Below are 25,838 nucleotides of genomic sequence, written 5' to 3' on the forward strand. Positions count from 1 at the left end.
ACTTTGTGGTTTACAGAGACCCTGCTCTGGAAAGCTCCATGGTGTTCTCCATAGTTCTGCAAGTAATACACTTTTCCTTCCCATGAGCTTTGGCTGGGTTGTACCTTCTGGCTCTACATCCACCAAGAGGTAAACTCACTTTTCTTATAACACATCTCCAACCAGACTCCCAACCACCACTTGACACTAATTCTACAGTCAGTCGCTTTGCTTCCAATACATGGAAATCACATTGTTTTTCTGTGAGCAAAGCTACCTAAGGGCCAGGAACAGTGTCCCTGTTTTACCTTGTGAAGCCAGTAGGTGTCAGGCAAACTCAGCTCAGTGGATCCGCATTCCTCCAGATCAATGCCTCGGCTTACAGAAAACACTTGCAAGGCTTTGAGGTTTTATTTATACCTCATTTCTGAAGGCTTCTCATACCTACATTAAATATACAGATGGCTCATCAGTGCCACTTCTACTTTAGGGTTAAAAATCCTCCAAGTTTTTTCTAACATCCTTATTCCATGCGTTGTGTTTAAATCTTTGACCACACGGTGTTTATCTTGTGTCTCATCAGAATGCAGTTAATTACACAGTTTCCCTTGAATAATGCAGTACTCACCACATAAGAGTTCTTGCCAAAACTGGATTTGATAAGGTAGGGCACAGGGGGACCTAGGATACACTCCGGGAGCACGGTTACAATCTGGTGGAGCCTATATACCAGTTGAGGGCACTGGAAAGAAACATTCAGCCTGAGGACAACCCGCCCACTTGAGGATCCAAGCCTAAGAGGCCAGGCCTGAAAACAAACAAACCAGCCACGATGCGCCTGCACGCTGGAGGCTTGACAGACACGCCCACAGAGCAGCCAATCCCCGAGCGGTGGGGCGGGGCCTCCATCGCGCTCCCCACCCTCCGGGCGCCTATTGGCCAGTCTGCCTCAGTCACAACGCCGATTGGTCGCTTGTGCCTGACAGGGTACAGGCAGGCTGCTGGCCCTTCACTTCACCTCAGCGTGGAAGGACTGGACATCGCTGAACCTCTAGCTCTCCTGGGGACAGGGTGGGCAGCGTGGCAGGACAGCGGGGAGGCTGACGGGAACGCGCCCTGCCCAGCCCTCGTAAACCCTTAGCCTGATGGCTTCAAATTCCAGGGTGGGAGGTCCGAAATCCTGTCAACTTTGAGTAACCTGAGTCCTAATCTGAAGGGGGCTTGGTCTCGTCAGCTTCAGGGATTACAAGTCCCTTCACCCACAGAAACACCAAACCCCTTAGTGCTGCGACCCTCAAATACCTAGATTAACCCCAGTTCCCCTCAGCCTAAGGCACCCTAAAAATAGCACCCGCAGAGAGACCCAATTTCCTCAACCTCGCAGCCCTGAATCCCTCCGCCTGCGAGCTCTTAAAACTCTTCCTCCTCAAGACCCTAACTGTCCTGCCTGTCGGAGCCCTAAAGTCCCTTAATAAGAAACCCCCGATTTCCTCAGCCTCACAGTTCCCAAGTTTTCTCACCCTGCGCATTCTACGTCAGCCAAAAGATCCCCAGTCCCCTCTCTCTGAGGAACCCAGTTACTTCAGCCTGTGGGACCCAGATCTCCTCAAGCCGAGTGACTTGTCCCTTAGACGTAGAACCTAAGTTATGCCCAGATTTTTCTGAGTGTCCAGGAGGAGATCCTCAAAACCCTTCTTGGAGAAACATTCCCTCTGCTGCACTGGAACAGAGCCCTGATTTCAGCCTGACCCCAGTCCAGCAGTTAGGGGTTTCCGGGTCTCATTAAAAATCCCTCCGTCTCCCACAGACACATCCCTCCCAGTGCCTTCCCTCAGAGGGGCTGAATTGTAGGGAACCAAAGAAACCAAATCTAGTTCACATTAGGCTGATCTGTCATATCTAGTCAGGATCCGTCCATCCGACCAATACCCTCACCCCGACTTTCCCCTCACCTTCCTGCCCTGGACACTCCACTCCAAGGAAGACACACCAGGCTCTGGACACTGGTCTGGGCTATCTCAGCACCTTCTTCTTCCACAGGCACCTTGGCCTTGAGCACTCCAATGGCCATGAGGCTGAACAGGTCTCCAGAGGAGAGCACTGAGGGAGATGCCAGGAGAACAGACTGGAAGCCCACGGTGAGAGGTGGAGGCAGCAAAGCTGGGCTCTAAGCCAGCTCTATAGGAAGGACATGGCACTGGTCCCTGAAGCACCACAGACTGCTTGCCTGGGCAACTGAGTTAACTTCCCTGTGACCATACACAGGATGGGAATGCCTGGTCCTGTCTGAGATGGTGGGGGTGGAGTGGGACAAAACAGGACACTAGCTTGGTCAACTGCTCTGTGTCCAGGGAGAGCTAGGAAAATGCTCAGCGTTTGTTCAGTTAAGCAGGACACAGTCGGGAAGGAAAGTCTTCATCCCTGTCTCACACAGACCATCAAGTAGCTTCAGGCTACTCTCTTCACAAAAGGTGGAGGAGAAGGCCCAGCTCTAAGGTCTGACTTAGATTAGTAAATCACTGATGAAATCTCTTATTTTCCTTAGCCCAAAGATGCTTTCAAAGACATCTCCGTATACTTCTCCAAGGAACAATGGGAAGAGATGGGAGAATGGGAAAAAATCCGATATAGGAATGTGAAAAGAAACTACGAAGCGCTGATTGCTATAGGTAACAGGAAGTGCTGGGTGCCTGTGAGTCTGGGAAACATGAAACAGGTCTTCACCCTCAGTGTTCACTTGGGCCGCTCTTAGGTGGCTTCATCTGCTCACAGTTCCCTTTTGTGTGGAGACTAACCTGGAGGAAATGTTTACAGTTCTGTACCAAAGGGAGGTTGACCCTGCAGGGCAGAGCTCACCTCTTGCCTTATTCTAGATTCCCCCAGCCCATCCTACAGATTTCCTTGACTTTGTGACACTTCCCATTGCTTCTATGCATTGTTTCTCCTTCTTAGAACAAATATTTTGCTTCTTTCCAGGTTTCAGAGCCACTCGACCGGATTTCATGCATCACCGCAGGCAGGTCGTCAAACCCCAGGTAGATGACACTGAGGATTCTGATGAAGAATGGACACCAAAGCAGCAAGGTGAGAGAGAGGCCAGGAGGATTTGGAGGTGTCTTCCTGAAATCAGCCTTGGCTTAGGTCTCAACTACATCTCCAACAGTAGTAAGGAAAACATAATTTTCAGCATTCCGAAGTGGTTGTGGCTGAATATTGACATTAGCCTGAATGAAGATGAATGTATAGGTTTTCCAGTGTAATTCTCAAAAATTTTATGGTTAAAATTTATCATTCTTTTTACAAAGAATTATTTTTGCTAAACATTCTTAGTGAAAGGCAGTTAAAGAAACCTTAGAAATAAATTCACCAAACAGATTTAATACTAATCTCATTGGTTATTGGATTAAATCTCTTCAAAGAGGAAATGATTAACATATTATGTCAAGATATATTATTTATGTTATGTATATAAAACAAAACCCATGATCTTCTTACCCTAAGGTTAAACTAATTCTTTATTTTGATTCTGGGAAACAGTTTGAGGAACTATTTATTCTCCATGATCTTTCCCACATTTCACTGACCAGAGATGGCATCAGGTAAATAAAATGAAGTACACTTATTATAAAATAGAAGTGAGCAGCTCACTTCCTCTTCTGCTGCTCAAACAGTTTAGAAGAGTTAATCTGCCTAGACTGGAGAAAACAATTTAGATAGTTCTATGATTCTCCATCTATGGATTTCTGTTCTCCCAGGTTTTTAAAAATTATTTATTTAGTTTTGGCTGCACTGGGTCTTCATTGCTGTCCATGGGCTTTCTCTGGTTGCGGTGAGTGTCTTCTCGTTGCAGAGCACATGCAGGCTCTGTAGTTTGTGACACACAGGCTTAGCTGCCCCGCAGAAAGTGGAATCTTCCTGGACCAGCCATCGAACCTGTGTCCTCTGCATTGGCAGGCAGATTCTCATCCACTGTGCACCAGGGAAGTCCCTCTGTTCCATTAGGTTATTAAAACTAGTGAAAGGGACATGAAAACAAACATTTGGTTGTCTGCAAAGGTTTTGACATAAGGAGAGATTCTTCATAGGGAATACATACGCCTCGGTTCACCATACACCTGCACGTCTTTATTTTCCTTTTTAACAATTTCTGAGTGTATGGCACACTGTTACTAACTATGTGCACGTTAGTGTTAGTGGCCATAGGGTTAATCGCTCAGTCATGTCTGACTCTGCCTGCCCGTAGACTGTAGCCCACCAGGCTCCTCTGTCCGTGGGATTCTCTAGGCAAGAATCCTGGAGTGGGTTGCCATCTCCTGCTCCAGGTGATCTTCCCAATCCAGGAACTGGGCCTGCATCTGTTGCATCTCCTGTATTGCAGGTGGATTTTTTACCACTGAGACACCGGGGATATATATCCACATTGATGTACAACAAATCTGTAGAAATGATACATCTTGCATAACTGAAACCCTAACCCACTGAGTAACAATTCTCCAATCCTTCCTCCTCACAGCCATTGGCAACCACGATTTTATTTTCTGTTTCCATGGATTTGATTAATTTAGATACCTCATAGAAGTGGAAGCGGCCAATATTTCTCTTTTTTGATTGGTTCATTTCACTTAGTAAAATATCATCAAGGCCCATCCATGATGTAGCATATGACAGAATTCTTTTTTAAGGCTTCAAAACATTCCATTGTGTGCATGTGGATATAAGAGCTATAATATATATCTTATATATAATCTTTATCTTTTATCCACCAATGAACATTTAGGTTGCTTACACATCTTGCCCATTGGGAATAATGCGGAAATGACCATACATGTGCCCACTACTTATTCAATATCTTGCTTTCAATTCTTTATGGAAATACACTCTTGAGTGGGATTGCTAGATCATACAGCAGTTCTAACTTTCTGTGGAAACTCCATACTGTTTTCTAGAAAGCTTGCAACATTTTACATTGCCAACAATAGTGTATAAGTGTTCCAATTTATCCATATCCTTACCAAGCTTGCTATTGCCTTCTTATACATATTGCCCATCACAGAAGGTTTCAATTTGTATTTCCCTATTGATTAGTAATATTGAGCATCTTTTCATATGTTTGTTGGCCATTTGTGTATTTTCTCTGGAGAAATGTCTATTCAATTCCTTCTCTCACTGTTAGTCAGCCCAGACTGCCATAACAAAGCAGACTGCATTCCTTAAACCACAGAACCATTGTTTTCTTACAATGCTGGAGCATGGAAATTTGATATCAAGGTGCCATCATGGTCAATCAGGTTCTCTTCCTGGCTTATAGGTAGCCTTCATACTGGTGTATGCTTATTAACACCTGATCACATGTATATTTTACAAATATTTTCTACCATCCTATAGGTGGCCTTTTCAACTCTGTTCAGTGCCCTTTGCTGCACAGAGGTTTTAAGATTAATCTCATTTGTCTATTTTTACTTTGGTACTAATACTTGTGCACTTGGCACCATATCTAAGAAATCATTGCTGATTCAGTGTCGTGAAGCTTCACCCTTGTTTTCTTCTAAGAGTCTTATCAAGTCTTGCATTTAGGTCTTTCATCCATTCGGAATTGATTTTTCTTCAAGATGTAAGATGTTCATTATTTTGCATATGGTTATTTTGTTTCTCCAGCACTGTTCATTTCAGGGATTAAACTTTCCCCACTATCTTGACACCCTAAATGAAGATCATTAGACCATGTATCCAAGAGTTTATTTCTGGCTGTCTATACTGTTCCATTGATTAACATATCTGTCTTTATGCCAGCCAGCTTCCTCAGTGGCTCAGCAGGTGCAGAATCTGCCTTCAGTGCAGGAGACACAGGAGATGCGGGTTCACTCCATGGGTTAAGAAGATCCCCTGGAGAAGGAAATGGCAACCCTGTCCAGTATTCTTGCCTGAGAAATCCCCTGGACAGAGGAGCCTGGTGGGCTACAGTCCAAAAGTCACAAAAACTCAAGACGACTGAGCGACTAAGCATACATTTTTTGTCAAATCTACACTCTTTTGGTTCCTGTACGTTTGTAGTATGTTCTGAAATCAGAGGCCTCCAGCTTTGCTGTTCTTTCTAACATTGCTTTGCTGTTCTTTCTAACATTGCTTTGCCTATTTGGGGTGCTCTGAGTTTCCATGTTAACTGTTGGATGGATTTTCTATATCTGAAAAAAATTCCATTGGGATTTTAATAGGAATTGCATTGAATCTTTAAATTGCTTTGGGTAGTATGAACAGCTTAATAATATTAAGCCTACAAATCCATAAACACGAGACACCTATCTATTTATTTATGTCAGATTCCTTTCAGCAATACTTTGTAGTTTTCAACATATAAGTCTTTCATCTCCTTAAGTTTATTCCTAATTACTTCATTCTTTTCAATGCTATTATAAATAAGATTATTTGTCCAGTGGCTAAGACTCCACACTGCCAGTGCAGAGAAGTTGGGTTCAGTCCCTACTCAGGGAACTAGAATCCACATGCCACAACAAAGGCCTGGCACAAACAAATAAATAAAAATATTTTTTTTTTTTTTAAATTTAGCTCGACTATAGCTTTAAAAAAATTAAAAAATAAATAGGATTGTTTTCTTATTTTCCTTTGTGGAATGGTCATTCTTCATGCACAGAAAGATATTTGAATGTTGATATTGTAACGTGCAACTTTCTGTGCAGGATTTTTGTGTGTGTGGATTTAAAGGTTTTTCTGCACATAAGACCATGCCCCTGTGAACAGACATAACTTACTTTTTTCTTTCCAAATGGTAGCCTTTTGTTTCCATTTCTAACCTAAAGCCCTGACTAGGAGTTCTAGTATCATGGTGAACAGAAATTTCAATAACGGTCATCCTTGCCTTTTTTTCTTGATCGTAGAAGTTTTCAGCTTTTCACTGATGACTAGGATGTTAGAGGTAGACTTTCAATATATGACCTTAATTATATTGCAGTAACTTCCTCGTATCTCTACATTGATGAGTACTTTTGTCATGAAAGGCTACTAAATTTATTAGATACTTTATGAACATCAGATGAGGCACAGATGAAGTTTCATATTCTTTTTTAATTTTAAGAAAATTATGTAATACTCCCAGTGGAACCATGGGAGTTGATGATACAGAAATCATCTTCCATTCCTCCTTTGGTAATCATTGTCTTTGTCACTCTCTGGCTTAGAATTATGTGTCCTTAATTAGAATACCCAGAGTTTGGAAACATTTCCCAACCAAAAGACTGATTCTCATCATTTTTTAGGTAAACCTTCTTCGATGTCCTTCCGAGTAGAGCACAGTAAACACCAGAAGGTGAGTATTTCCCAAATCCTGTTGCCAAAATATCCTCCTCATGGATCCAGTCACAGGTGAGAATAGGAGAAAACACAGAGATCCTGGAGATGGCTGCCTTCCTGTCCTGAATCTTTACCACAATGTCTGATATGAGCAACATCTTTACAGTTAGTAAGAACAACACCCATAGTATCCTATTATATTGTTACATTATTTTCACAATATTTCAGACTTTAAGCATTTTATGTGAATAAACTTACTTAAACCTTAAAACAATCCTACAGTACCTATAAGTAGGTATATAGCTATCACCATTAGAGATCACAAAACTGAGGTAAAAAAAAAAATGATTGATTATATGCCCAAGATCACAGTATCACTGGTAGTGCAATCTAAACGAAAGCACTTTTTCTAAACTCCTTAAAAAATGATTAAAGCTTCCATGGTTCTATGAAGCTTATTCATACATCTTTATATCATTCATCTGAGAGATGTTTTCAACCTCAGTTCTTTTGTGCTGTGCTAGGGAGGGATATGCTAAGACATCTGACTAAGGGAAGCTAAGGACATGCTGGGCAGTTTGTAGAGTGGACAGTCCAAGATGAAGAAGGAGATAGGATCCCTACACCTCAGAGCCTCCCACTCCAATAAGAGGAAGCAACTCGCAACCCTGAGAAGCCTCAGGTTTATGACTGAAAAGCAACAAATAAGAAAATAACAGAAGGACGTCACATAGATTACCCACTTTTGAGTAGAAACTCATCATCTGGGCATCATTTCAAATGCTCATTCTTGTAGGAGGGGGTAATAACTCCTTCCTCTGAGCTCTAATAGGCAACTCTCCTGTTTGGAATCATTTGTTTAGCCTGCCCCTGTGTTGTGATCTTTGGGAACCTAGCCCACACCCATTCATTCTCAGAAGTCCAGGCCCTGCTCAAAGCCCCTGAGGGACCCCTGAATGTTTTGTGAATGAGTGACTCCACATTTAAGCATTCATCTAGGAGTAGAAAGGTCAAAGAATGCTGAAGATAGTATCTGTGAGCTAGACTTCAAATATTGATGCAGTTTAGGGAATAAATTGATACCAGGGATGTACGCAAATGTTCTTACTGTATTAAATAGCTCACAAAACAATTTGTTGAAGGTTATTAAATTTCATGTCCACTATAAAATTAAGAATTAGCCTGAATACCAATTCATGGATCAGGAAACTGAGGAGAATCAGCTAGTCATACAGCCTTGTTCAAGGAGAACTGATGTGACCAGCTACTTTAATTCCAAACATTGTCTCTAGGACATGGCAACCTGCAACTTTCATCTCCTTTTCTTTATTGTCTAAATGTGTTTCTGCCGATCGTCTTTTCTCTTCTTAATCTCACTGCTTTGTCACCTTATTTTCCAGATGTGTTTTGTCCCCTCTGTAATTTTCCATACTTCCTTGTCCATCAAAGGGCCACTAATTAATACAACCCCCCCGGATCTCTCTACGAGCACTTACCCTCTTCTTTCCCTGACCTCCAGCTATTCTCCCTGCCTTGCTCTCATTTTTATGCAGAAAGTTGAAGGGGAAGAACCTTAAGATATGAATTCTAGTTTTGATTCACTATCCACCTAGGTCCTTTTGTTACATTCCAGTGTTCAGCCCCCCCCCCCCCACCGCCCCCAAATCAGGTATTTCCAAGAATTGTCAAAGTATTAACTAAAGTCATGCATGTGAAAACACTTCATAAAGTCCTAAAGAACTAAAGAAATGCCTGTTGTCTTTTACTCACATGGAAGAGAATGTCCAGGGCACCATTAAGTAAGGAATCTAGTTTGAAGGAATTGCCGGGAGTAGCAAAATTGCTGAAAACAAGTGGCTCCAAGCAGGCTCAGAAACCAGTGCCCCATCACAGAAAAGCAAGGACCCCTGGACAGCACCCCAGACAAAAAGCTGGTAAGAGAAATTTGGGGAGTTCCTCTAATTACTTCCTCTAATCCCTGTAGAAAAACTAATAAGTATGGCCTAGGTGTGTGGCATGGACTCTGGGTAGGCATGGGTTTAAGATGGACTGATCTGAGACATGAAGTTAGCACTGGGGCCTTGGGAAAATCTTATACATTTTCTGAGGTCCTGATTGCTATCTGTAAAGTGAAGATAAGGATACATAACTCATACAGTGCTTGAAAGCCTTGCATTAAATGCAAAAGTCTGACACCTACAAGTAGTTCGATAAACCCAGCTGTGATAATGGGAACCAAGCTTTGTTAGTGTTTATGCCCAGACCTCTGCTCAGTGCCTTACATGTCATGTGCCCTTAACATATATTTTCTGAGTAGATGTGTCGGTGAAATTTTTCCTAAGTAGTAAGGTTCAGAAGTTAAACCTACTAATGGGAAGTGCAGGAAGCTATCACTGAATAGGGCATCTGTGGTCAGTGGAGCCTCAGTCTCCTGAACCTGTAGTTAAAGGGAGAAGAAACACAGTATAGAGTAGGGACTCCCTGGGGGTGAAGTGGTTAAGGCTCCACGCTTCCACTGCAGGAGGTGTGGGTTCCATTCCTGGTCAGGGAACTAAGATCCCACAAGCCATGCAGTGTGGCCAAGAAATAAATAATGTAACATTAAAACATAAAATTACAAAAGTAAAAGTTTGAAAAATACATGTAAGAATGTTTTAACAAAGTGTATAGATTGACAGGTAGGAGATCTCACACTTTCTGATAAAACAGGGACTAACTCCCCAGACCCCACCAGCCTTGCACAGCTTCTGTTCTCCATCTTAGAACTCAGAGGAAAGGAGACTGGAGTGAAGAGGTACAGTTTACGAGAAAGAAAGGGCCACGTGTACCAAGAGGTCAGCGAGCCCCAGGATGATGACTACCTCTGTGAGTGACCCCGGTGGCCCACTCACGGAGAAGGGGCTATGAGGCCTTGGTCCACTAACCTCACCTCACCATCTCGTCCCCCGGCCATCCCCTTCCTCTATGACTTGGGGAGCAGGGTCGAGGCCAAATGCCATGAATGCCCCAGTTCTTTCTGAAGGTTGTTATGACCAGCAACATCACTATACCTTCTCTCATCCCTGTTCTCACCTCCAGATTGTGAGGACTGTCAGAACTTCTTCATCGACAGCTGTGCTGCCCATGGGCCCCCAACCTTTGTAAAGGACTGTGCAGTGGAAAAGGGGCATGCCAACCGCTCAGCTCTCACGCTGCCCCCTGGGTTAAGCATCAGACTGTCGGGCATCCCTGACGCTGGGCTTGGAGTGTGGAACGAGGCGTCCGATCTGCCGCTGGGCCTGCACTTTGGACCCTATGAGGGCCAGATCACAGACGATGAAGAGGCCGCCAAGAGTGGATACGCCTGGCAGGTGAGAAGCACCTGTTTCCCAGTCCTCTGGCCTCTAATCGCTTCTATGTGTTGGGGGGTACTTCATGTCTACATGCGAGGACGCAGATTGAGATAACATGATCGGCAATGACACAGTCAGCCCTGGGTACTGTGTGCCCTGGGCGTGAACACAGGACTTCCATCTAAAGGTCAGAGGAGAGGTGTGACCACAGTGTACAGACATTCAGGACCTCTATCCAAAGGTCAGAGGAGAGGTGGGAGCACAGTGTACAGACACTCAGGACTTCTATCTAAAGATCAGAGGAGCCGTGGGACCACAGTGTACAGACACTCAGGACCTCTATCTAAAGGTCAGAGGAGAGGTGGGACCACAGTGTACAGACACTCAGGACCTCTATCTAAAGGTCAGAGGAGAGGTGGGACCACAGTGTACAGACACTCAGGACCTCTATCTAAAGGTCAGAGGAGAGGTGGGACCACAGTGTACAGACACTCAGGACCTCTATCTAAAGGTCAGAGGAGAGGTGGGACCACAGTGTACAGACACTCAGGACCTCTATCTAAAGGTCAGAGGAGAGGTGGGATCACATTGTACAGACACTCAGGACGTCTATCTAAAGGTGAGAGGAGAGGTGGGAGCACAGTCTACAGACACTCAGGACCTCTATCTAAAGATCAGAGGAGAGGTGGGACCACAGTGTACAGACACTCAGGACCTCTATCTAAAGGTCAGAGGAGAGGTGGGACCACAGTGTACAGACACTCGGGACCTCCATCTAAAGGTCAGAGGAGAGGTGGGAACACAGTATACAGACACTCAGGACTTCCATCTAAAGGTCAGAAGAGAGATAGGAACACCTTGGTACACACTCACAGGACTTCTATCTAAAGGTCAGAGGAGAGGTGGGAACACCTTGGTTCACACTCACAGGACTTCTATCTAAAGGTCAGAGGACAGGTGGGAACACCTTGGTTCACACTCACAGGACCTCTATCTAAAGGTCAGAGGAGAGGTGGGACCACAGTGTACAGACACTCAGGACTTCTATCTAAAGATCAGAGGAGAGGTGGGACCACAGTGTACAGACACACAGAAGGGACTCCTCCCTTGTGGAGCCCTTGCCTTCAATGAACCAAGAGACTCAGACTTGGAATGATGAGTAAGGGGCTTACCGTGTGGTCCGACTGGCAGTTGAATCCATGCAGGCTGAAAAGCACCAATGTCTACAGAGGGAAATAGCTCTTCTATATCTTCCTACCAAAAAAAAAAAAAAAGAAAGAAAGAAAAGAAAGAGGGAAGCTTGTAACTCTTTCTTTGACACTCAGATCACCAAAGGGAGGAACTGCTATGAGTATGTGGATGGAAAGGACAAGTCTTGGGCCAACTGGATGAGGTGAGTGCAGTGAGTCTGCAGTGTGTAGACATTGAGACTCCCTCAATCCCACGCCCCTTTCCTTCTCAATCCGGCTCCCTCCACAGCTTTCACATCTTCCTTCCTCTTTTCCCTCCATATCATGCTCTTTCATTTCAAAAGACACTAGAAAGAAGGAAATAAAAATATGGCATGTGCCGTCAAGATACAAGTCTATATGCTGAACAAAACTGGTGGACTTGAAAGCAACTTGAGGAGTCTAGATTCACCAGGGACACTTTAACTGACTTAATGGACACTTACCACACACTTTATGTTTCAGTTTAGACAGTGAACTTCGTTACTGAAGCAGATCACACAACCCATGTCCTTTTGGAGAACATACTGCAAACAGACATTAGCCAATTGATTTTAGGAACAGTAACCTTATTTTTTCTATCTTTGAGTAACTGCACAGCGCCAGGATAACCTAATACAGGAGACCTTGACTCTTTGTGGGCAACAACATCCTCAGGCTTGGTTCCAGTGAGAAGTGGGCCCTGAGGCCTCACAAGGAATGAGGGGCAGCATGGCCCTGAGCAGGGCAATTCTCTGAGGGCCTCTCCTTTCATCAGGGCAGGCAAACAGTGAACAAACTATTACTGTTCCTTGTCTCAAGCTATATCAGTGCTCTCTCCAAGTTTCCGTGGAAGAGGGTGGGCAAGCGAATAGGACCCTGGATACATGTGGGGAGATGGGAGAACGCTCGAGAGAGAAGGCAGGCTGGGGTGAGTGCTGAGGGCTGCGTGTTAGCCAAGGAGCACCGAGTCCTGTGGATGGAAGAGAACTTAATTCAGAGTTTAGAGGAGCCGGAGGTCACCAGCCTCACGGACAGTCCAGGTGGAGACGAGTCTGGAACTGGGCTCTAGAAAAATGGCTAATTAGGTAAGGAGAGAAAAGCATGGGAATTCACATGGCCTGGTCGAAGGTGTGAACAGAAGGTCCACATTTGGGGCGGCCTCAGAGGCGGAAGGCAAGGAGCTGGGCATGGTCGGAGAGTGGAGGGCACTCATCACCTGAGGTTTCTTTCCCTTTCCCGGCCTCACCCCCAGGTATGTGAACTGTGCCCGGGACGACGAGGAGCAGAACCTGGTGGCCTTCCAGTATCACGGGCAGATCTTCTACCGAACCTGCCAGGTGGTCAGGCCGGGCTGTGAGCTGCTGGTCTGGTACGGGGACGAGTATGGCCAGGACCTTGGCATCAAGCGGGACAGCCGGGGGAAGAGTGAGCTCGCAACCGGGAGAGGTGAGTGTCAGCCCTCTTCCAGCACCCCACCCCATCCTGGGAGCCTCCGTGGTCTGATTTCGAAGCAGAGGACAGTCCAGTCCAAAGGCAGTTGAGTTGCAATAAAAATGCCTCAGAATTTGATTCTTTCCATATGATTGTTAGGAAAAATTTTTATATTAAAAATGTTAGTTCTAATTTTTAATATTTCATGCAAAATAATATGTAACATCACCTTCTGCTGAAAGGATTAGAAGCAAAAAGCAAGTTTTCTAGCACCTACCAGCTCTCTGCCCTTTACCTCTTTCTTCCTTAATTCCTCCCATTTCTTTTTTTTTTCACTAAAATAAAGACATTTTATTTTAAAATATTTATAGGACAAAGATATTTAAAGAGTCACACTAGGAAATTTATAAATGACATCTGCCAATTTAAAGAAAGTAAATGGAATTCCTTAGTCATCAGTATTTTATTTATTTATTTATTTATTTAATTTACTTTTATTAGTTGGAGGCTAATTACTTTACAATATTGTAGTGGTTTTTGTCATACATTGACAAGAATTAGCCATGGATTTACATGTATTCCCCATCCCGATCCCCCCTCCCACCTCCCTCTCTACACGATCCCTCTGGGTCTTCCCAGTGCACCCGGCCCGAGCACTTGTCTCATGCATCCAACCTGGGCTGGTGATCTCTTTCACCCTAGATAATATACATATTTTGATGCTGTTCTCTTGAAACATCCCACCCTTGCCTTCTCCCACAGAGTCCAAAATTCTGTTCTGTACATCTGTGTCTCTTTTTCTGTTTTGCATATATGGTTAACATTACCATCTTTTTAATATCCACATATATGTGTTAGTATGCTGTAATGGTCTTTATCTTTCTGGCTTACTTCACTCTGTATAATGGGCTCCAGTTTCATCCATCTCATTAGAACTGATTCAGATGAATTCTTTTTAATGGTTGAGTAATATTCCACGGTGTATATGCACCACAGCTTCCTTATCCATTCGTCTGCTGATGGGTATCTAGGTTGCTTCCATGCCCTGGCTACTATAAACAGTGCTGCGATGAACATTGGGGTGCACACATGTGCAGTGATGTTCATTCAGATACTGTTCCAGTTTCTTGTCATGTGAGTTCACACTCTGTGCCAGACAGGGCTCCACGCACCAAAACAGACAGAACCACTGCCCTGGGTCAGCAGGGGCTTCATACCAGACAGGGGCTGGTGCTCTGAGGAAAACCAGTGCAGGGAACGTACCTCGGTTCAGCGAGAACAGAGGGTGGGGTGTGGTGCAGGACGGTGCGGCAGGGTCTCTGCAGAGATAACACCTGCGGGGAAGGATTCCAGGCAGGGGAGCAGCCAGTGCCTCAGACCCAGGGCCGGGAACTGAGGCCATGCCAGGGGTCGCGGGAGGAAGCACAGAGGGAGAGGAAGGAGGCTGGACGGGACACGGAAGCTTCAGGGCCTGTGTCCACGTGCAGGCCCCAGGGGTCCCCCTGGGTAACACAGAACAACCGCGCGGCTTTCAGCTGCAAGTGGCATGTTCTCTGTGCTAAGACGATGCTTTGGTTCATTTTTGGGAAGAGACAGCAGCGGGGAGTCCCCTCAGAGATTAGTTCATTGCCAGACATGAGGGGAGAGTGGGCTGGCTGAAGATGCTTGGGAGTGCGAGTGTGAAAAGTCTGGCTGGAGATGCATTTTTAAATAGGGCTTCCTAATGCATGTTAAATGGACTAAGCCTGAATGAAATAAATAAGGTATGGATACTGGTGAGGCTTGAGAAAGGATATGCCTTTATTTTATGACTTATGGGAAACTGAGAGAGGAGCAATTTATGAACCAGTTTGGGCCGCAGGAGCCAGAGATCTGTGGTCAGTGGGACCTGGGCCGCTCGGTCTCATCCAGTCTCAAACCCACTTCCTGCAGAGATCGGCCCAAAGGCTGCTCTTTGAACAAGGAGCCACAAAGTCAGATTTACTCACACCTGATCTAACCACCCCCTGTGCTGCCTCCCATATGTAGAGAGCTCCAGGCCAGGCGCCCCTAACTTAATAGACCCTTTCCCCTCACAGGGAGCCACTCAGGAGATTCCACCTAAGTCATCAAGTCTTATCCCTCAGTAGGGTAAATATCTGTGGCTACTGTGACGTGACTTTTCCGATACTTACACGCAGGGAAAGTCCCTGCAGATCCACCTCTCAGGAGAGATGCTGCCTCTGATGCTGCTGGAAGGTCCCTATCTGGGTGATATGTAGAAAAGGCCCTTGACAACAGCTTCCTGGATTTCTGTAGATGTAGAGAATAAGAGTGGAAAGGAAAAGTGGACTGTAAAGACACTTGATGGGAGACAAATTGTGCACTGTCAACACTTAGATGATTAGTGGGGAGGGCCTGACCATGGCAAACCAGCTACCTGACCAAAAGCTTCCTCTTTCAGCAGAACCGAAGCCCAAGATCCACCCATGTGCCTTCTGCTCTCTGGCCTTCTCCAGTCAGAAATTCCTCAGCCAACACACCCAACGCAGTCACCCCTCTCAGACCCTCCTGAGACCGTCTGAAAGAGACCTCCTCCAACCAGAGGATCCCTGCCCAGGCAATCAAAATCAGCGATATTCAGATCCACACAGCCCAAGCGAAAAACCTGAGGGTCAGGAGGCCAAGGAGAGGCCCCAACAATTGCTGAAAAGCATAAGGCTGAAGAGGATATCAAAGGCCTCTTCCTACTCAACCGGAGGACAAATAGGGGGTTCTGGGGTGTATGAGAGAATGAAAGACGAGCCCAGCACAAGCAAGAAACTGAATCCAGAGGACACAGGCCCATTGCTCACGGGGGCAGGGGTCTCGGGGATTATGAGAGTCATGTATGGAGAGTGTGGGCAAGGCTCCAAGGACAGGTCAAGTCTCAGCACACACGAGAGGACACACACCGGGGAGAAGCCCTATGTTTGTGGGGAGTGTGGGCGTAGCTTCAGTCGGAATTCCCTCCTCATCAGACACCAGAGGACACACACAGGGGAGAAGCCCTATGTTTGTGGGGAGTGTGGGCGAAGCTTCAGTGATGAGTCAAATTTCATCACACACGAGAGGACACACACAGGGGAGAAGCCATATGTTTGCGGGGAGTGTGGGCGAAGCTTCTGTCAGAAGTCAACCCTCATCAGACACCAGAGGACACACACAGGGGAGAAGCCCTATGTTTGCGGGGAGTGTGGGCGAAGCTTCAGTCAGAAGTCAGATTTCATCATCCACCAGAGGACACACACAGGGGAGAAGCCCTATGTTTGTGGGGAGTGTGGGCGAAGCTTCAGTCGCAAGTCCCTCCTCATCACCCACCAGAGGACACACACAGGGGAGAAGCCCTATGTTTGCGGGGAGTGTGGGCGAAGCTTCAGTCGGAAGTCCATCCTCATCACACACAAGAGGACACACACAGGGGAGAAGCCCTATGTTTGTGGGGAGTGTGGGCGTAGCTTCAGTCAGAAGTCCCTCCTCATCAGACACCAGAGGACACACACAGGGGAGAAGCCCCATGATTGCAGGGAGTGTGGGCAAAGCTTCAGTCAGAAGACCAATCTCATCTCACACAAGAGGACACACACAGGGGAGAAGCCTTATGTTTGCAGGGAGTGTGGGCGAAGCTTCAGTCAGAAGGCTCATCTCATCTCACACCAGAGGACACACACAGGGGAGAAGCCCTATGTTTGCAGGAAGTGTGGGCGAAGCTTCAGTCAGAAGACCCATCTCATCAGACACCAGAGGACACACACAGGGTAGAAGCCCTATGTTTGCAGGGAGTGTGAGTCATGACCAAAATACCACACCTTAGCCACAGGAGGATTACTGCAGCCACCCCATGCCTCAGCTCTAAGGGGGCCTCAGAGGAGGTCTGTGACCCATTACTGTCCCCAGGAGTATGAGGAGAGACTTCCCAGGTGGTCCAGGGGTCAAGATTCCAATGCAGAGACCCACGTTCAATACCTGATTGGGGAACTAGCTCCCACAGGCTGCAACTAAGACACAGCACAGCCGAATAAATAAATATATGATAAATATTTTAAAGAAAGAGTGTGATAAGCACAGAATTACTTGTTAAATAGACCTTCCACTTTCATGACAGGAGAGGAGGTAGATAAACAGCAGAGGGTTTCTTAAGTGTTCTGGAGATGTTCATGCCAAGGGCCGTCGTGGTTTTTTAGTACTCCTCTTCTAAGAAATTTTGTCTCCAAACAAATCTGAAGCCCAGACTATTTACTCTTTCCCCTCTTATCACTGACAGTAGAGGAGTCCAGTCATAGCTGAAGCCCTGGGAAGGCATCATTCTGGAGCCAAGTCAGTTAGGTCACTGGACAGTCAGTTCCTGGGTCCAGGGAGAGGAATCTAGGGTTTGAGACAGACTCACCAGAGAAGGGATTCCCTGGCCTCCTAAGAAGTGGGGCCTCTCCTCCTTATAGACCTCGACTCTCCTTTGGCCTCTCCTGGTGGCCCTCTGGTTCCCTCTGACTTCTGTAGACTCAAAGGTGAAGGCCATGTGCACGTGTGTGTGTGCGCGCGCCTGGCTCAGCATGGGCCATCTGGTCTCTGCCGCTCCCTCAGGGTCATCACAGCATCTGGGCTCCAGATTCGACCACAGGGGTCCAGTTCTCAGCCCTGCCCTCAGCAGCTGTGTGAGCTTGGGCAAGATGCTCAACCTCTCTGTGTCTCTAATCTCATCTGTGATACGAGGTGGGAGCACCAGCATTTTGGTCTGATGCGTAAGCAACAGGCAGAATCTGCCAGAGGCTGGCTGAGAACGCAAGCCCCATCATTGGTGTCCTTTGTGGGGTTTTTTTTACTCTTTTTTAATTTTTTAATAGAAGGATAATTGCTTTACAGAATTTGTTTTCTGCATGTTTTCTGCAAGCCAAAAATAAATAAATAACCTTTTTTAAAGTAGGAGATCACAGCATTCTCTGCTGATACAGAGGCTAGGACTCTGAGCTCCCAACACAGGGAGCCACATTCAATCCCTGGTCAGGGCACGATTTCCCACATGCTGCAACTGAAGCTCCTGCTTGCCACAGCTAAGACCCAGCGCAGCCAATCAAATGAACACTTAAAAGTAGGAGGCGGTTCATCTGTCACCATAGAAAACTGTGACATTTTAGGGAAAAAAAAAATAATAAGATCTTATTTTGCAAGTGCTCATGGTTGATTGCAAAAATTTTCTCATGCAGCTGTTAAAAGAAAAGAAATTTAGAAAATACAGAAACTAAAACCCACCCATAAATGTGTGGGGAACATCAATTACTGCAGCATGCGGCCACCACACACGGGAACACACGTCCGTGTTTTTCTTCTACAAAGAAGCTTTTAGCCTCCACCCCCCTTCCCACCGGCCTCTGTTCTGCTCACCAAGAAGACTGTGCTTTGGCCTCGTGACCGGGGGTTTCTGTTGAACTCAGGGAGGCAGAAGAGCAGGGCTGTGAGGTTGGGGGCACCGTCTGGCCTGCAGTGAGCAGGGAAGCGTGACTGCTCTGCCTCTGGGTCCAGTAACTCCAGGGGCCTCGGGGAGCCGCCCGGGAAGAAGCCTCTCAAACACCTTCCCTGCAGTCTCCACAGTTACAGCACGTCCCACGTCTCGGGGTTCAGCTGTGGGTTAACAAGTCCTCTCTTGTTGGACAGAAAAGTGTTTCCACAGAGAATCTGCCTGGATCTTGGCCTCGGTTGGTACAGATGTAACAGGCAGTACGTTCAGGGCTCAGGGAAGTTACTCCTCAAGCTCCCTGGGTTTAGGGCTACAGCACATCCTCACCTCCACCCCTTCCATGGTCATGGAGCCTTCTCTTCCAGAGGAAGGTGTTTGGCAACATCAGCCATGAAGACACGTACTGAAGAGGAGAAAGCCCTCGGCAGGTGGGGCTGGGTGTTCCTGGGGGAGCAGAGGGGCCTTGGACATTGCATGCTGGACCCCTGCCCCATCAGCTTCTCCTTCTTCTCGCTGGGCATGCAGCTTTCACCTGCTGGGTGCCCGCCAGTGAGGGGCTCCCAAGACACCAAGCTGGGGTTGGCGATGGGGGAGCTGGATGCCAGGGAACCCGAGACCCTGCAGCAGGTCAGTGCACTGTGGACGAGGGCCGGCCTTGCTGACTGGTTAGGCCCTGTGCATTCAGGACACCCTCTCTGGACCCCAGGTGGAGGGCTGATGCCCCCAGTGCCCACCTGGCTCTCAGGAGGTGGAAGAGAGACCGGGTTGTCCTTCCCACCTCCCGCCCAGAGAATGACAAAGGCCAGTTCCCAAAAGTGGGAGCAGGGAGGGCAGAGTGAGTCTTGGGTCTCACAGGGTCCCTGTAAAGAGGGATTCACTGCTGCCTGGATCCCTCTTGGCTGGTTCTCCTTCTGTGTTGTCTTCACATCAAATCACAAGGACGAGGCAGTCCAAGTGCCCACAGCATCACTTGCCCAGGTGCTGACAACCCTCCTTATTTATTATGGGCAGGGAGACAGGGTGGCTGGTGTGACGCTCCCCTGGACCACAGAGGAGACCCCCCAGGCTGTGTCCCTGCCACGTCCTGAGACCCAGGTGGGCATTGGGGGCAAAGCACCTCCAGCTGGGATCTGGAAAGGGTGTCCTGAATCGACAGGGCCTAACTGTCCAGTGTGGCTTCATGGGGTACAGGCAAGAGAGGTTCTAACTGCTTTCTAAATATTTCAGACAACCACTGAGTTCCTTCTGGTAAAATGGACCATATCTTTTTATATGGTCCATTTTCAGAGTCTTTATTGAATCTGTTACAATATTGCTTCCATTTTATGTTTTGATTTTTTGACTGCATGGCATGTGGGATTGTTACCAAGTCCAAGCTCGCTCTGCATGCCTCACAACAGGGCGATAAATCAGAGCTGAGGTGCTGAGGCAAGGAATATGACTTTACTTGGAAAGCCAGCAGATTGAGAAAATAGCAGACTAGTATTTCAAAGCAACCATCTTGTCAGGGTCTGGATGCCAGTGTCTTTTATAGAACACAGAGCTGGGAGGTGAGGAAATAAAGTAAAAAGGCCATTAATCTGGCAAATATCTCCTGGAATGGCCAGCCTCGGAGGGAGATGTGTTACTTTCTCCCTCCTGTAGCTATCCACAGGTGGACAGTTCCTGGACAGAGGCAGAGGGGAGGGTTTCCTGAGGCAGGCCATTATGTATGGACAGCATCCCTGTAGCAAACAGACCAACAGGAAGCAAAGGTGAGAGTAAAACATTCAACATGGAGTCAGATTTTGTTCTTCCCCGTAACAATTCCCCAGTGTCAATGTCCATTCCACAATCTTACGAGAAAAGGGGTGATGAGTGTTCTAATTGCTCCACTAGTTGCATCTTTTGGGGATTGCCCACCACTGGTGCCAGTGTGCTGAATGTTGAGATTGGTCTTTTTTGTTCTTTGGAAAGTCTCTACTTCATATGTATAGACATAATAATATTATAATACAGGTGTTAAGAGTTGTTTTATACAGTACAAATCTTATAGGACTTCAAAACCAGGGGGAAGCATCTAAAGTTAAGGAACTTAGCACTTTTCTATGTGTGGGAAGATGCACCAGCCATCTCACTGAAATCATCCCCTTTGATATACACCTTACCACCTGGGACCAGCATCCTGACTTCTCCTTCCTGAGTTTCCTCGGGGATCACAGTGGGGAGTGGCTGCAGTCTGATGGCTGCTGGAAAGCAGGTATTCTTCTCTTTGCTGAGGTTCCTCAGAGCTCACCATGAGAAGTGGCTTCAGTTTGATAGCTTCTAGAGAGTAGGAGGGGGAACCTGGGTCCCCATTGAGATCATCTCAGCAGAGAGAGCAAGCAGGTCCTTTGACTCCAGGCAACCTTCCAACGTTCAGGGCTCAGCGTTCAGCCTGCAGGATCCACATTCGTCAGCTCAGCCACCATGCTCTGCACTTAGTTGCTATGTAGCCCTGAAACCTGCACTGCAGGAGGCCCTCTAAATGTGGCGTCCTGTCTAGCAAACTCTCAGTCACACCCTCCAAGCCTGACCCAGGCCCAGCTTTGCTGAGAGGGTCTCACTGGGACCCAGGTTCCCCCTCCTGCTCTCCCACATTCCATACCTGAGTGGGGAGAAGGCAGGGGCTGGGGGCACAGTGCCTCCAAGCAGTTAGGGCAGACGTTCTCCCATCACCCCTTGTGGTCCATCCCTGGGAACACAGTCTAATGTCAGCTTTAGCAGCAGAGGACATGTGTCCCCAGACCCGGCCCACTCTCTAGGGGGTGTGAACTGTGAGCACTAACACAGGAAACCCCGAGTGACCTGCTTAGGCTGGAAGACTCGTTCCTGGGATGTGAGCTGAAGTCTGAAAGTAGCTTCTCATTGGGATTAGCCTTCTCCAGACGTAGCTTGGGAGCAGCAAGAGTGCAATAAGTGGCCCCCAGCTGGGGCAGCCACACGGTGCCTCTCGACATCCCCACGGAGACTGTGCACCAGAGTGACCACGAGCCTGCACTCATCCAGCGGATGGCCTCTGAAAGGTCTGTGACACGTCATAGTGACTACAAGCCTGCACTCATTCGGCGGATGGCCTCTAACAGGTCTGTGACAGACCAGAGTGACCACGAGCCTGCACTCACCCAGTGGATGGCCTCTGACAGGTCTGTGACTGACCAGAGTGACCCACAAGACCGCACTCACCCAGCAGATGGCCTCTGAGAGGTCTGTGACAGACCAGAGTGACCACGAGCCTGCACTCACTCAGCAGTGAATTCTTGCCTGGAGAATCCCATGGACAGAAGAGTCTGGTGGGCTACAGTCCATGTGGTTGCAAAGAGTCAGACACAACTGAACACCTGAGCACACACACATGAAACAGAAATGGACTCGGGGACAGAGGGAACAGACTGGCGCTCTCCGAGGAGGAGGGGGCGGTGGAGGGATGGAGTGGAAGGCTGGGGTCAGCAGATGTAGCTTTTGTAAGTAGAATGGATAAAGAAGGCCCTGCTGCATAGCAGAGAACAATATGCAGTATCCAATGATAAACTACATAATAATATTTTTAAAAAGAATGTATATATGTGTACAAGTGTATCCCTGAGCTGCGCAACATAAATTAACACATAGTAAGCCAGCCATAATTCAAAGAAAAAAAAAAAAATACTGATTAAAAAAAAAAAAAGAACAGACCCTAGCCAATTACAATAGACACTCAACCCAGAAGCACCAAGTCCCGAGCAGTCAGAACATGGACCAACCAGTCAGAAGAGGGGCCGACAGGAGACGGGGTCCCACGGCGGCCCATAGGCTACCTGGGAGCCTGGGCGCCATAAGCCACAAGTGTCGCTGGAGGAAATGAGAACCCTACCCACACGACTCCCTCTCCAGCTCAAACCAAAGCGGCTCTGCTTCCCCTGACCCCTTAACTGAAGGGGCCCTGGGACGCCCTGGCTTGGTGCTGGGACCAGGAATGTACTGGTCGGATCCCAATGCAGGGGAGGTCTGTGAGGGCAGCTCTGGAGCGGGTGGGCCAGGATGAGCGCAGCAGCTCTGCCCGTTCCTCGAAGGTCGGACAAAACAGAGCCCAGGAGGCCGGAAAGTGTCCTCATGGAGGGCAGGCCCCACGTCGGTGCCTCCGCTCTCTGGCTGAGGCCCAGCGCTGACCCCCTGTGCCGGTCTGCAGCGCGTTCTGCACACGCCCTGACGGCTCAGCCGCTGAGCCCCAAGGAGAAGGCTTGTGATGGCAGCCATGCCCACAGGCACCAGCAGCACTGACCATCTGGCCCCCGGCCCAACAGCGAGGTCCAGCTGAGACCAGTGGGCACGTGGTGAGTGGTGCTCCAGGGTGGGCCCCGTGTCACCAGTAAATGGCACTGTCACGATGCAGGCCAGCAGGACTCAGCCTGGCGGATGGCTAGACTCAGTGGGGACACACCGACCCATGAACACTCCCAGCCCTGGGTCAGGCAGAGACCGGAACAGGCAGACAACTGCAGAGAGCAGAGTCCACGGCACAGACAAGGTGCACCCGTCCACGGGCAGGGAAGGGGCCCCATCTCAGGGGGCGCCCTTGGGATCCCCCAGCTTAAGCATAAAGAGGCTTCAGAAACAGGTGGGAGGAACAGACTTGGGGCTGCTTTTAAGTCATGCACGGCAGGACACGCAGGTGAGTGAAGGCCAGAGGGAGTGTACCATAGAAAACAGAGTGTCTGGGGAACAGACGGGCTTGGGTGGAGCTGAGCCCAAGGGGGCTGGGAGTCCGGGTTTAGAAACCCTGTACGCCTCTCCCGGCTCGGCCTCCTAATCTACTTAACCCCCACTCTGCAGCCTGACGCTGCCTGTCCTGTGCATCTCCACACTCGGACCATCCACTCATTCACAGATATTTGCTTAGCACCTGCCTCTGGCCAGGTCGTGTTCCAGGCACGGGACAGCCGTGAGGAGAGAGACAATAACCCTAGTCTTTGGGGACAGAAACTCTACCAGAGGCCAGATACACCTCTCCTGTGGCCGAGCCCCGGCCTTGCCCTCTTCAGCCACCGGCCGGCCCGCTGGAACTCCGGCCCCAGATGCAGTTCTCTCTGAGCATCCCCCCTCCTCCAAGAAGGCGCCTCTCTGGACTCGCCGCCTGTCAGCCCCTGCCTCCCCGTGTCCTGTGTGCTTTTCACCACAGACCACCATCTGAAACGGCCTCCCCGCCACCTGCGTGACCTCAGTGTACCTGGCGATGTCACATCCTCGGTGAAGGAAGGTCCCAGCTGCCCTCACAGCTTTCTGCTGAGTTCCCACCACAGATTCCTGTCACAGTAGCCTGGAAGGACTCTCCACATGGGTTTGGAGCAGGGCTCAGTGGAGCCCGAGAGAGTGGGCCCCCTGGGCCGCTCCAGTGGTCAGGGTAGACAGGGACCTCCCAGCAGTGGCTCGGACCGGCCAGCAGGCCGATCAGCTTCCTTCTCCCTGGGACCAGGAGGGGCGAGGCTCTCATCGCTGCTCAGGGTCGTGGCTACCCAGGAAGGGCTGTCAGTTCCACAGTCCTGAGCACCCTGTGAGCTGTTACACGTTTTACCTGTGTGATCTCAACTCCCTCAGGCAGAACGCTCTGGGCTACACACTTGGAAGAATCTACTAGAGTGGTGTCAGTTCAGTTCAGTCGCTCAGTCGTGTCCGACTCTTTGCGACCCCATGGACTGCAGCACACCAGGCCTCCCTGTCCATCACCAACTCGCGGAGTTTACTCAAACCCTTGTCCATTGAGTCGGTGAGGCCATCCAACCATCTCATTCTCTGTCGTCCCCTTCTCCTCCCGCCTTCAGTCTTTCCCGTCATCAGTCAGACATGACTGAGCAACTGAACTGAACTGATGCGACTGTGAATAAATGCAAGAGGAAGAAATCAAAGTCCTACCCCCTTGGTTTATCATACTGCCTCTTGACTGTGAGCCCTTCCTTCTATGAGCCCCTAGACTCCTCAAGGGGGGCAGGCAAAGGTCTTGAGGCATGACCCTGCTGGGTTCCCCTCTCTGCTGGCTGAGAATTGAAGCCAACTTTCTATTTCCTCCAGACTCAGTCTCCATGTCCTTTAATTCAGCTTCAGCAGGCAGAGAAGGCCAAGATTGTGGTCAGCAACGATACCACTAAACTGATCATCAGGTTAATCTGAATTAACACCACCAGGCATAGCCTACTAATTAGACCCACAAGCCTACTCCTCCTTAATCAATGATAACAGCCTCAATTTCTCATTAGTTTTCTCCCGCTCCCTATGGACAACACCACTCATTTTAACTACATGGTTATGACCCCTTATACTAATAGTCAGCACCACGTATTAAAAGAATCTCTACCAGAAAAAAAAAAAAATATATTATCACTGCTAGTCATACTATAATTACTTTAATTATAACATTTACTGCAATAAAATTAATTCTTTTATATATTCTATTTGGAGCAACACTAGTTTCAACACTCATTAACATTACCCAAAGAGGAAATCAAGCAGAACATGTTAATGCAGGTCTCTATTTATTTTATACCCTAGTAAGTTCTCTGCCCCTCTTAGGAATACTTGTCTACATTCAAAATACAGTAGGACCTTTCAATATTCTAATGCTGAGCCCAATCAGTATCCAACTCTTGATCCAATGGTTTCATATGGTTAGTATGCACAGTTGCCTTTATAGTAAAAATACCACTTTATGGCCTCCACCTTTGACTACCTAAAGCACATGAAGAGGCCCCTATTGCAGGCTTCATAGTTCTGGCTATGCTGCCAGCACTACTAAACTTTGGATGTTGTGCTATACTACGAATTACGAATTACAATAATTTAAAACCCACCAACAGACTTCATAGGGTATCCACTCATTCTGTTGTCCTTATGAGGCATAATTATAACCAGCTCAATTTGCTTATGCCAGACAGACCTAAAATCACTCACTGCATACTCTTCTGTCAGCCACATAGCACTTTGCTATCCTTACCCGAACACCTAGAAGTTGTATAGGAGCCACAGCCCTAATAATTGCCCATAGTCTTACATCCTCTGTATTGTTCTGCCTGGCAAATTCAAATTACCAGGTCCATCGCCAAACAATAATCCTAGCCTAAA

General features: G+C 47.8%; 1 pseudogene; it reads left to right on the forward strand.

Annotated features, from left to right (window-relative positions):
- Positions 1-2,048: 2,048 nt before the first annotated feature.
- Positions 2,049-17,071, forward strand: LOC122680652 (annotated as a pseudogene).
- The last annotated feature ends 8,767 nt before the right edge of the window (positions 17,072-25,838 follow it).

The sequence above is a fragment of the Cervus elaphus genome, chromosome 22, assembly GCF_910594005.1.
Source record: "Cervus elaphus chromosome 22, mCerEla1.1, whole genome shotgun sequence".
Classification (NCBI taxonomy): domain Eukaryota; kingdom Metazoa; phylum Chordata; class Mammalia; order Artiodactyla; family Cervidae; genus Cervus; species Cervus elaphus.